The sequence below is a fragment of the Notolepis coatsorum genome, assembly GCF_963971535.1.
Source record: "Notolepis coatsorum genome assembly, chromosome: 15".
Lineage (NCBI taxonomy): Eukaryota > Metazoa > Chordata > Actinopteri > Aulopiformes > Paralepididae > Notolepis > Notolepis coatsorum.
This window is the reverse complement of record NC_140179.1, coordinates 93340280-93354081: the sequence shown is the minus strand read 5'-3', so window position 1 is coordinate 93354081 and position 13802 is coordinate 93340280.

The window sequence follows — 13802 nt, the reverse complement described above, 5'->3', positions numbered from 1 at the left end:
GAAATATAGTAATGCATAATTTAGGCACCTTTAGTTTAGTTTATTTCGTTTATAAAGGACAGTGTATAATGACAATCGTTTGCATAAAACAAATCGATGAGTGCACCAGATTTAGCAAGAAGCTATCATTTCCATCTATAGTCCTATGTACTGTAACGTTTCATAGCTATTTAAGTTTATTTAGATTATAAAGGGCAGTGTATAATGACAATCGTTTGCATTAAACAAATGGATGAGTGCACTAGATTTAGCAAGAAGCTATCATGTCCTAACGTTATAGCTATTTAATCACAATAGTGTCGCAAGTGTTTTTGTGGCTCCAGTCCACGGAACGTTGACAGAATTAGCAAAACACCTTATCGCCGGAGGCATAAAAGTCATTAGGATACTGCTCTGCTCTGAATTGAGGGCTTATTGGGGAATTTCTTAGCTTCTTGACGATGTTAACACCGAAGCAGCGAGACGCTTGGAGACTGCTGTGTTGTGTGTAACCCGCTCTAGCGTCCGCCTCCCCGGTCGCGTGTGCACCAAACGTTCCACCCAAAAACGGAATTTCAGTCCAGATTAGGCCAAATTCTGCAATATTCCACATTTTGCAGTTGATTCCATTTTTATTGGTTAATTCCGCGATTCCGTGAACACTGATTTCATATGGCTCTAACCTCTGCTCCTCCTTGAATGGATGATATAGCGGGAGCCGACGCAAAGACTGGCTCATCGGAATCGGAGCTAGTATTGCACAGGGCGTTTTTAGCTCCTATTATCAACGACTCATCATCCAATCTAGGCAGCTAACGCTATATCCACAGAGCTTGTTATAGTTAATGGAACTTGGCAACCGGTCGGCTCCGGCCACCTTAAAGTAGCCGTGGGTGTCAGTTTGCTGGCTGTGACCTTGAGAGAGCGAGATCTAGAGCGGTTCAGGCTTTGTGTCATAACAAAGTCTTTGATGTCCAGAGCTGCTTGCCGCCGGTGCAGGCCGTAGCCTATCTGTGACCCGTAGGCGCCGGGACGGTGTTGGCGGCGGTGACTCGATCTCGTAGCCTGCGACCCCTACTAATAGGGGTGTAACGGTACACAAAAACCTTGGTACGGGTTTTCGGTACAGTGGGGAAAGTTTGGCTTTCCATGTTCCACTCAGGGGTGATGTAGTGTGCAGTAACTAATTGTACTTGTAGGGCTGTCAACGAATATTAATATATTATATATTGAATTAATAATTGACTTGTAAAAATATATATATACCGTACTTTTCGCACTATAAGCCGCACCTGACTATAAGCCGCAGCAGCTAAATTGAATGATGTGTACATATATAAGCCGCACTGGACTATAAGCCGCAGGTGTTTTAATGTTTAATTACCATATGTAATTAGCATTGGGACACAATACTGTCGGACAAATAACAAGCATTAACTCATTTACAAGTTGTATTAAGTTTAGCAAATAAGGGAACAGATAAATAACATTTCAATGCAGTCAAAAAAGCAATATTTAGATTTTTTACATTTTCGGGTTTGGTCACGTCGAGTCACATATAAGCCGCACCGTTATATAAGCCGCAGGGTCGAAAAATGGGGGAAAAAGCCGCGGCTTATAGTCCGAAAAGTACGGTATATATATTCTATTAATTTGTGGGAAAAACAGCCCCCGGTGCTTAAAAATGCCATAGAAAGGAAAGATAAAATGCCATGTCATCTTATGTTTTATTATGAAATCTGGGGGGAAACGGTTAACGGGAGATAAAGTTTGACTTTTTGTTGTAGCATCACGCAGACCGGAATGGGGGGAACCAACACGGGTGCTTGTGTTGTTCGGGAACCATTTCAGCAACGGAGTCTAGCTAACGTTAGCAAGGCGAAGCGATAACGCTAACGTTACGTTTAGTTTAACATTTGCACTTGTTAATATGGGTAAAGTTCCAATTTAACGAGAACTGGCTCGACAATCCACTGTTGGTCCCAGTCAAAGACCATTACGACCCCCGTTGCAAAAAAAAAAAGAGCAGTCGCGTCGCACATGCTGAGCGCTAAGCTTGTTACCTCTGCAAAAACCGCCTGCAAACTACTATTTCGCATTTATTTTCGGCCCCTGCCTCCACATCAGCTGCGCCATCAGGTAGGACTATAACATCTGCACCAACAGAAGTCCGGATAACATTCGGCTCCACGCCAACGCTTGAAGCTGAGGTCTTAACTTGAAAATAATCTATTTGCGCATGTAAACAAGGACACGTTTGTGTTTATGTTCGATGAGAGCTTCACCCACTATGTATTTTTTCCTCCCACCCACCCCCTCCTAATGACGTACTATGGGTAACAATACAATTCGATACTCTTAGTTACGCTGCTGGCTAGTATGACTTGAATGAATGAGAACTTTATTAACAGATTGCAGAATGGGTACAATACAGTACGGCTCACAATTGTTAAGGGGATGCAGACCAGAGAAAGACGTTTGTCTTGTTTACATCCCCCAGGGTCCCCCATTTTCAATTCATAGTGACATTTATGACATGCACAACTGAACATACTGTACGTGACATCATGACATAGGGACATACATGACATACAGGTATATATTGTACTGTTACATTTGTGACATACGATATGCAAATATACAGTACTGTTACCCAGAGATCCTAACAGAAAATATATACATATGATGGGGAGGAGACTGTACATTAGGAGAGGGTGGGTGGGTGTCTTAGTGTCTTTATACCTGTATCACTGTATACATTAATTAATACTACTCTAATACAGCTCAGTACATCTGATTAGCACTTTGTTGTGAAGGATCAGATTAAACCGAATATATATATTTATTTATGGATATATATTTAATAGTATTTGTATATCGTTTGATATCCCTTGTATATTCCTTGTACATATACACTGAATATCCCTTTAGTCTACTAACAGCCCATAATAGTTTCATTCTACCATTGGACAAGAACCTGGCGCCAGCAGCCAAGCCCCTTGGTTCAAGTTCAATCGTGCCGACGAACATGTCGTTACAAGCCCGGTTCCGCGTAGGAATACGTCTGGCGAAATACGAATGGTACTATTTGTTCACAGCGCATATATATATGGCGCAAGTAAAGTAGAACTTTCTTTTAGTCCATTAGTCCTTTACCCTCCAACCTAGTAACAGACGTGAAGCCTCACCCACGACCCACGTGTGGTGCAGTATGGCCTACTTGGCCTCAGAATAGGCATTGAGACATTGTGTGGATTAATAGTTGAATTGTCATAGTTTGGCACTATACCGTCGAGTGGGACGTATTTCTATTAAGTTAATAATAGTCTATTATGTATGGTGCATCGTGCGGTTAGAGTTATAAAGTGAGCAGTACCCCCATCGTTCCTGGCGTTATCTAGAGTCTTAACCAGGCTGGGCAGACCACGTGTGGTGCTTTCATCCGAGGAGTTCTGGGCCAGGACGAGTGGACCTGTACATTGGATTACTTTACCCGGACGACGGCGAGCCCTACACGGCTTGGATTATCTACTTGCTTTGGGTGCTTTGATTATGCCATGGATAACAGCCAACACTGCTGAGTGTTGGAACTACCCCCCGAGAGGAGTCCAGGTGAGACGGCGCTCTACCCCGAGTGAGGTCGCCTCACGTCTCTTCGCTGTGGACCGGCAGCTACCGTCTACAAGAGGGCCCAGCTGTATTCATCTGTGGACCGAGGTTCTGTGGGCACCGTGTTCAGCACTCTGAATTCTCCCAAGAAATCGTCGGCCAGATGGGATATCGCCAGCGGCTCTCCTAACCCCCCCCCCCTACTGACTTACAACCAGCGGGACCCCCCCTTTAGTGTATCCAGCTATAATCATTTAAGTACCATCGCTATAGTTCCCTAAAGAACCAGGTTGTATACTTGCTCCCTGCGTAACCAGAGATTGGACATTCAATGTTGATTTACCTACGAATACTCATTTGCCTTACAAGTGCATTCAAATCATAAATGTCATTAAGTGAACGTTGTATATACCCTTTGCTATATAAAATATTCGATTTATACATTTGTGTGGACTTCGTTTCATCAGGTGGGAAAGTATTCATCATATCTATATCATGTACTGTGTGGCCAGTAGTTAAAGTACATAATCAGTAGTGGTTTAATGATACCATACTTATCAATACAGTCAGGGAATTGTACCCCTCAGTTACACTATTACTCAATAGTAGTACTAATGAATATATGCTATATATATACCCAGTTTAATCACCTGTACATTGTATATTACTTTTGCACTTTACTGTTACAGTTGCACTCTGGTTGAAGGCCAAACTTCTTTTTGTTGTACTGTACACCAGCGTTTCCGTTAGAACATATTCGTGCCGGTCTGGGTGTCCTGCAAGATTTCTATCCCCGGACATATTCGAGAAATTCCGGTCAGAGTTTTAAACAGCAGTCTGTTAAAATCACATTTTTATGAGCTAACAAATTCCGTTATATTGGACATTTGTATTAATTACATCAAGCGAAGAATGAGAAATTGATTTGCAGAATCAAATTACTATCGCCTCCCAAGTTAGTGCGATACGCTAATCCAGCATCAAGCTCCCGCCCCGCAGGCTCGCGGCTGCAGCAGCTGTCACACGCACCCCCAAATGAATCTCGAGTCGACATCGCTTCACCTCGTTGTATCAGACACGTCACACATTATAATGTTCAACTTCACACACAGCAAACTGTAGTTGATCATCACATTGCCTCGTTTGCTAGCTCGTCGCCACATGCAGAGAGGACGAGCCACATGCTCGTAACGCATTTGTTGATTTCATTACATTTAGTTATAATCAATAATATGCATTACTATGTGACACGGCAGTCAACCAACAGTTGCATATGATTAAAAAATGTCAACACTCACTCACCCCGTCTCTCGTTGTGCGAGAACAGCGGGTCGTCTGGTTGGTTCGACTTTGATATCCCCATTGGAACAGGTGGACGTCTGCGAGGCTCGCAACGGTAGCAGCAGACTGGGGATGCTCTTTGTGGTTCAATCAATAAAGTGTACTTTGTGTACGTTCAATCAATGTTATCTCTCGTACATCATAGAGGCTAGACTACTAGACTATAATGTCGTACCTCAGCCAGGAGAATTTAATTTTCCACTCGGGCCGCCGCCTGAACGCTCGACATTTCTGTTTATTTTCCGCGGGAGCATCAGCGGTCTCTGTGACTTCAGAAGACTCATCTTCGTTGTCAATGTCATTATTATTAGACCTGCTTGTGCTTGGTTTCATGAAATATTTGTTAAGTTTAGCTTGTTTGGCCATCTCTCTCTCTCGCTCGTATACCTGTTTGTCGTTATGGTGGCTGGCCAGACAGGCTCAAAAAAAGAGAGAAAAAAAAAGATTCACATCTGAGCGGCACCATCCGCGCTTTATCAGAGTGAAGCAACAATGAAACAAATGTAATGATTGTTTCGTTCATCGCATAGGCTATTTAATTTTAGCCTATTTTAATACAATTCAAATAATAAAATTGTGCTTAGAGGAATTATTTTCACCGGACATTATGACCGGAGAGATTTAAATATTCGGACTTCAACATATTTTGCCGGTCAAATACCGGTAATTACCGGCTAACTGAAACGCTGCTGTACACGCAGTCTCATGCACTAGACCAGTGGTGCCCAACCCGTTGATCGCGATCGACAGGTAGATCGCGGGCTGATTTCAAGTAGATCTTGATTAATAAAATTTGATTATTATTATTATTATTTTTTTTTTTTTTTTTTTGCTAAATCAACTCTGCCTCTCCTTGTTAACTACAACAAGCAATGCTGTTTGTTATTTAAGATGAGGTCGGACTCGGCACTGACAGATTTGTGTTCATTATGCTGCTTTTATAAAGCCTCAAATGACGGCTTACAATTATACAATTTTGGCTGGTAGCTCTCGGCTAGGTGGTAAATAAAAAAGTAGATCTTGGTTCAAAAAAGGTTAGGCACCCCTGCACTAGAGTACTAGACTATTGCCGGAGCTTGTTGACATGACAGGTCTGGGAGGGGGAGGGGCAGTGCGCTGCAGCAGCAGCAGCTGTGTGCCTGAGAGAGAAGTCAGCGAGTGAGAACTCCGCTGAGAATTGGATCATGTTTTTCGCGTGTCTTCGATCAGTTTTCACGATCGGCGAAAATAAAGCATTATCGGAATTTACCAATCTCATATTTATACTGAATATCGGCCGATACCGATCGCTGGCCGATCGATCGGGGCATCCCTAGTTCCAACGTGTGGCCACGTCTTGTTGGAGTCGTGATTTTGTTATTTTCAGGGCCACCATTAACTCTTCCAGGCGGGTGGTCGCTACTTGGGAGTGCTTAAAGTGTCCAACAATCTTCCGACCGATGGCAACACAGTCAATCACAGCTCTTTGGCTCAGCACAGCCTCATTCACAGCCAGCTGTAGGGTGTGGGCCATGCAGCCCAGGCTATCAACATTGTAATCCTCCATAGCCTTTGCCATGTTACGTGCGTCGTCTCTTAGGACAACATGGACTAGGCCTGCCGCGATAAGCAATAAATCGATTAATTGCCGCGATAATTAAAATTAATGCAATGATTTTGACGGGCGCGATTAATTGCTATTTGCGCGTTTGTTTTAATGAGGCGGAACCAGTGCCCCTTGTCAGTCACTGTCCGTGTTGGGAGGCGGGCCGCTGGCTTTACTACAGAGCAGAGAGCACAGGAGCTCCGTGGGGCAACGCCACATAGCTTAACTACATTTCTCAATAGTGTTGCTCCTGCTCAGTTTTTACGTTTGGCGCCTCCCACTGAGACGTCTGAGCGCCGTGTGACGGGCTATCAAATAGTCATGTGAAAACCGAAAATCATGATCCAATTCTTTAGCGGAGTTCTCACTCGCTGTCTCAGCACAGACATGCAGCGCGCACCGCGCACTGCTGCTGCTGCTGCTACCCCCTCCCCACCTGTTTCTGTTTCTGTAACTATGTAACGTTAGTTAGCACTGCTGCTGCTGCTAATGCCTGCATGTAAACAGAGGCTATTGCCTCACCGTGACGTTAGTCTAGTCAGTGTGGGACCTTCGTGAGATAACGTTAGCTACCGTTACAAAATGACCCAGTCAACTATTCACTTAGTTTAATACACGAGGCATTGTGTAACGTTATCCAGCCGGCTAGCTACGGATAGCTCCCGACATCAACAAATCCTCCAGCAATAGTCCAGTGCATAATACCTCCGTTGGCTAGGTAACTAGTCACTACGAAATGTCGCAGTAAACTAAATAGTTCACTGAGGCGTTGTCCCAACGCCATCCAGCAGTAGCTACAGATAGCTCTTGGCATCAATATCCTACAACAACAACAACAACATGCGTATTCGAGTCCCTGGTTTACATCGCATGAGTGAGGGCTGCTGACTAGGGTCCAGGTGCAGCGCCGGGGAAAAGTCTAAAACACCGGAAAAGACGGAGCGGTGGGCTTCAAAATAAAAGTTTTGGGAAATAAATGTCTAAAAAAAAAATTCTCTAACCGGTCGCAATAATATCGCTTATCGCGATATTTTCGGGGGCAATTAATCGCCCAGCAAAATGTGTTATCGTGGCAGGCCTAACATGGACCATCTCTTTCGTTATGTTCCATTTCTGAAGCATAGCTACAAAAGCCAAACGGATCATATCGGCAGTGTGTGAACCTGGTAGTTCCTGAGAATCCAACACCGCTCTGTACAGTTTGAAATCGTTGTCCAGCCACTGCACCGTCAGACCTAGCATGCTGACCGGGTTAACATCACAGGTCCATATGTCCGTGGTGAAACTTACGTGCCGTGCATCGTTGTCTATCGGAGTATGAAGGAGTAAGGTGATCTCATCATACTTGGCTTGTAAACACTCCTCTGCAAAGTGACGGCGGCTTGGAATTATAAACCTGGGCCCTCATTTATCAAAGTTGCGTACGCACAGATATGTGCTTAACCCGTGCGTATGCCCATTTCTAAGCAAAGTGTGGGATTTATCAATTTGAACGTGAACTTGACTTTGTGCTTATATTTACGCACAGCTCGGAGCACGCTTAGCTGACGCCCCGTGGTAGAAGATTGTTACTGCAGACGGACGGCATATGAGCTCCTCAGTTCATGCATTAGTTTCAACGCTGAAATAAGCTTTTGTGCATTACGCGTGTTCTGTATGACCCGTAATTCATTATAGTTCATTGTAAAATAGCGACAGTAGTGTAATTATAACGGGCTCATGCGGGAACAAGAGGTTGGCCTGCTTGTTTGGCACGGGGGGCAGACGCAGAACACCCACCTCCAAACGCCATTAAATATTGTTTCAAATAAAAAGCGACATACTATTATTTTGTGTCATGTTTCCAAATAAGATTGGCCACAACGGAATGCTTTCTACTTCAATTTGTTGGTTAGAATAGATTACCTCGCTCCGTTGAAACTTCACTGAGCTCCGCTCACAGACATGATAATAATAATAACAACAATAATAATAATAATAATAATAATAATAATAATAATAGCTTCATTTTATATAGCGCCTTTCAAGAGACCCATGCAAGGTCGCTTTACATAGATGGGGGGGGGAATAACAGTAATAAACATAGTGGACAGACTATGTAAATATGATGATGGGATTCAAGTTCGCGTTTTTATTGATCACATAGGCATGCTGTCAGAGTATGATGTCATAATCAAACATTCTAGAACATTTGTCGTCACAGATCATGTCATAATAGAACATAGGCTACATGGCATGGTCCATCATGATATTGTAGACTGTTATTACTGTACCAGTGTACCACCCATTGTGACAACAGCCTTGTGAGCTCCCGCACACAAACATGATGGGATCCAAGTTCATGTTTGTATTGATCACATAGGCAGGCTACACATGGCGTATAGGCTACAATCAGTGTTTCTCAACTGGTGGGTCGCGACCCAAAAGTGGGTCGCGGGGCCATTTTGAGTGGGTCGCGGATGTGTGTGTAAAAAAAAAAGTAAAAAAAAAAAAAATTACATTTTTTAATTTTATTTTTAATAATATTTTTTTTGCACTACCTATCTTTGTGAAAGTGGCTTCTCAGCTCTGGTCCAGCTGAAGACAAAGCGGAGGAGCAGATTGGACATTGAGCATGACCTCAGAGTTGCTTTGTCTACCATCACCCCAGACTTTGAGACTCTTGTCAGGAGTAAACAACATCCCCAGTTATCCCATTAGTTCCCTGGGATGTTAAGCTAAGAAGTCTGTTAAGAAGGATATATTATTTATTATTATTTTATTTCATTGTGTCTTTAGCCCTTAGTTGCACTTTTGTTGCAACCCCAGTTATCCCATTAGTTCCCCCAAACTTAGGTCTGTTATGTTAAGATAAGAAATCTGCTAAGAAGCATATTATTTATTATTTAATTTCATTGGGTTTTTAGCCCTAGTTGCACTTTTGTTGCAACCCCAGTTATCCCATTAGTTCCCCCAAATTTAGGTCTGTTATGTTAAGCTAAGAAATCTGCTAAGAAGCATATATTATTTATTATTATTTTATTTCATTGTTTTTTTAGTTTTTTTACATACATCATCGTGGTTAAAAATGTTGGGTCGCGACTTAATGACTAAGGGAAATGTTGGGTCCCGAGGCTAGACCAGTTGAGAACCACTGGGCTACATCATACATGGCAGTGAGATTCATTGTTCTTGTATATGCTCTCGTATTATTGTTTATATAGGCTACCCAATACTGACATCAAAATAGATTATATGCCTCTACAAATCATATGCAGCAGGTAGAAAATTGACGGAAAATCCGTCGCGATTTGGAATAAAATTGAGGAGAACTTTAATCCCTGGGTATTAATCGAACAAAACGGAAAAAGGCAGTCATATTCCAGCACAGTCTTTATTAGTGTTTGCGCTGCCCAGGCAGCAATGGTTAATAGATATCATATCCGACATCACCGTACGTGTACACGTCTGTCAGTGTCAGCCTGTCACATATTTCTCCATAACACGCTTCCCTCGGCTTAGTCCATTTTTCCACATTTCATGGCGGTGTTCCATTACCGTATATGGTTCTGTATCATAATGGCTTCGCTCGGCATCACTTCTGCACTGTACCTCGCACGTGCACGCGCACTGAATAAAGACCACAATGTACCTTTATATCCCAATATTCGTCTGACCACTCCCCTATCAGCTTACCTACATAAGCAGGGGTGGGGCCACATACTCTCCTCCTTCTCGCTTTCACCACAAGGAAGTGCCTTCGGTAGATCCCCACTTGACGATTAGTAGGAGAGAGTTGGAAAACAAGAGATACGTTGACATCATATCTTTATTTTCTCTCTCACTATTTTCGAGAAAATACGGCGATATTGTCTTCGTACTGGAGTGTCTGGAAGATGGTGATCATTCTACACCTCCACCGTTTTTTTCGTATTGGGGGTTCACGCCGCTACATGCCTCCCAACTGCAGTCCTCCTTGCTGCGGCTGGATGGGGTGAAACCCTCCAACGGTGCAGCTGGACTGTAGGACGCACTGACTGTTGTGAGAAGCGGTGGGTTCCAGGTTGGTGAGTAATGTTTGCTTGCGAGCGCCACTTGTCTGTTAGTGCTATGGGGGCTAGCTGACAATGTTTACGAAAACCGACCCCAGATTAGGGTCCTTTGTTCAGCCTCTTAGGCGACGGCGGAGGATCTTGGTCTGAAGCCCATTATAGTCAACTAGTGGGCCACGACCAGTAACACTGGTGATCCCTGTGTTCTCTGGACGAGTGGATGTTTTTCTGTCACCGTGTAGGCCCCGTCTTTCATATACAAATGAGAGTATACCCTCACGAGGAAATGTGGGCATGGATGTTCGTTATCGGAAAATCCGTGTTCAAGTCGGCTACAGCCCAGATGGGACTTGTGCTGGCTCCGCCGGATGTATGGTAAAATCACCGTGTTACATCTCGTTTCTCTTCTCTCTTAAACGGTGAGGAGGGTTTCAGAACGGCGGCCTGTCTGAGAGTGGCTTGTTATATCGTTGTGTACAAGTTCAGGTGATAGCTGCTTAGTTTGCGTGCTAGTTGTGGCCTACCTGTTAGCCAGTCAGCTGTTAGCTGCGGCGTTAGCCTGTTGTGTCACTAGGCTAGGAAACGTTAGCTTGCTGCTATCGGCCGAGAGCGGCCGTTAGCTAATTGCTACACGGTTGAACATGCTGTGACTAACATGCTTTAAACACTCTTGACTACGACGTCATCTTTTGACAGAGATTGTTAGTCGAACCTACCCGGGAGGACTGCGTCAACAAGGAGCACCGTAGCGGCGGGATGGAGCAGCGAGCTGCCCGTGTCGTCAAACACAGGAGGCTGTGTTTACTTCGGTGCCATGTTAAGAGACTGCAGTTCGCGTGATCTGCGCTCCCGGTAGGAAAGGTCTTGACCAGACCTTGAACACTTCTTTCTTTCCCTTCTAAATGTTTTATAAATAACGATGTTTTCCAAAACGTGTGTTGCTGCACTACATTTAGGATACGACGCAAGTTATGTGTGAATTGTCTTGTCACTGGTATTTAGCTTCTCCATGCAAATCGGGTTGTTGTTACAGATGTGAAAATTATCTGGGTCGTTGTGTTGAGAAACATCATGTGTGTTCATGTACCGTGTACTCACAACTAAGGGGGTTAAACTAACCTATAAAGCTATGCTTAGTGACATATGAGTGAAGAATGAATTCTTTTCTCAGCCTGTAATGACAATGAACAGTGTGTTCACATATTAAACAGGTTTACCTGTTCAACTGGCCGTATTTAGGGTAAAGTAGGAGGGGTGTTTTCCCCCCGGTTCCCTGGGGACTTCCTCACCCTCCTCAGACATGTTACAATATATGGTGTCACTGTGTGGTGGGATACGATGTAACCCTTAGCTTGATTACTGGGGTTGTGCTAAAACTGCTTGAGGAACTGTATTTTCCTAAAAGAAAAGATTGTTTGGTCACTTTTCGTGTGTGCTTAGCAAGGCCTGTGGCCGATACTAATAGAGAATTGTGTATTCTCTCACTATGGAAAAACGGCGTTCCTCTTTAGAGTGTATTGCCATTTTTTGTGGTGATAAAGGGTTGTGTGTATCTGGTGATCTACAACTGGGTTAGATTGGCCACAGAAGCGCATGTGTAAGTCTGGTACCGGGGCTCTTAAGGGGGCCCTCTCTATTCTGTGTTTTTTCCTTAGTAAAAATCAGATAGCAGGTTAGCACATGAGCTGTGTGAAGCTGTTGAATGCTTCATTTAGCTGACTATGACTGCGTCATACTCTTTTTTGTCATTACATCGTATCATGGGTGTGGGGTCGTAAAGGGGTGAACTGGTAACCTTTCCTCCCCCTTTTTTCTGTTGGTCAGGGGTAAACCCACCTGTCCTTCGAGGTTCCTGTCACGTTGCTGTTCGGCACGTTACGGGGGGGGGGGGGGGGGGGTAGTTTCCTGGTCCCACGCCCTGGAATATTGGGCGTGTGCACCGCAGAAATTCCCCTGCCATAGAGTACGTCACTGGCGCGTCTCTGTTGGTTTGACTTCCGTGTGCTGTTCAGGTCCATATGATGGATCTGTTTCAGGGAGTGGTCAGGGCTCCTCCTCGCGAAGCTCCTACTCGGGCCTTCTGTGAGTTAGGACTCTCCTTCCCTGTGAGGGAGCCTCAGAGTTCAGAGCCTCCTCCTCAGATTGTCAAGGTGAGTAGAACTTCAAAAAGGAGTTCTGCTCTATTGTGTGTGTATTCGAGTATTGAGTGTGTATTGGTTCAGTGCCTCCTCCTCGGAGAGCCCTAACCCAAATATTACATAGCTCACTGTGGTAATATATTCTTTTCAATCTATACAGCTCGCGTGGGAAGTCTCTCTGGGGATTTCCGTCTCCTCCCTATGGGAGGGTGGTGGGATGTAAAAATGTAAACAATCAGCCTGCGTCACGAGGGATTCATGTCAGTCTGTGTTCTTTCTTTTTTGAATAAAAAGAGGAAGGTACATGAAGCACGACGGCTCCGTGTCGTTCTCCCAGGCGACTTGGAGGAACAATGTTTGGTGTCTTGATAGACTATCCATTGATGTGTTTGGGTCTCGACGCATACATAGTGCTGGCTCGGTGTGTTTCTGTTACAGGATCACACAGGGGCTACGTGCGCCTTGGTTGCTTGTTAAAACATTTTTATAGGGCAACTGGGATGGAGTTTTGTCTCTTCCGAGCGCCAGTTTACTAGGTTGTCTCGACGAATTCTCGTTCATATCTGGGGGATGTTAACGGAATAGATCAGAACATATGTAGAGGGGTCTTACGCCCTTGGGGTGGGCCACTGAGCACGGTCTAAATGGGGACCGTCTGGGTGGCGCCCTCTTTTCATGTTTTAGATCGACACGCATGTCTGCCCCCTCTTCTGGAGTGGGCATGTCGGCGTGGTGAGGACACGGGACTGGTCTGGTCACGCTGGTCCAGGTCAGTTAACCCGTTGTCCGCCAGGGATGCAGATTTGCTGTTCTGGTACCCTGAGGGACTTGTGCTTTTTTCAGGGGGAAAAATGCCAGGTCGGTCCGGGTGTTACAGGGTTAGGCGCTATGGAGACCCTTGTTGGGTACATATTGTACTCTGCACTATTGTAATGGCTAACGGCCATGCCAACTTGTACACGCCCGATCTCGTCAGATCTCGGCCGCTACACAGGTTCGGTCCTGGTTAGTACTTGGTTGGGAGACCGCCTGGGAATACCAAGTGCGGTGTGCTTAGGGCTGGTTCTCCATTATTTTCGCTCCTCTCTCACGCGTGGCGAAGAGGGGCCTGTTGGGGTG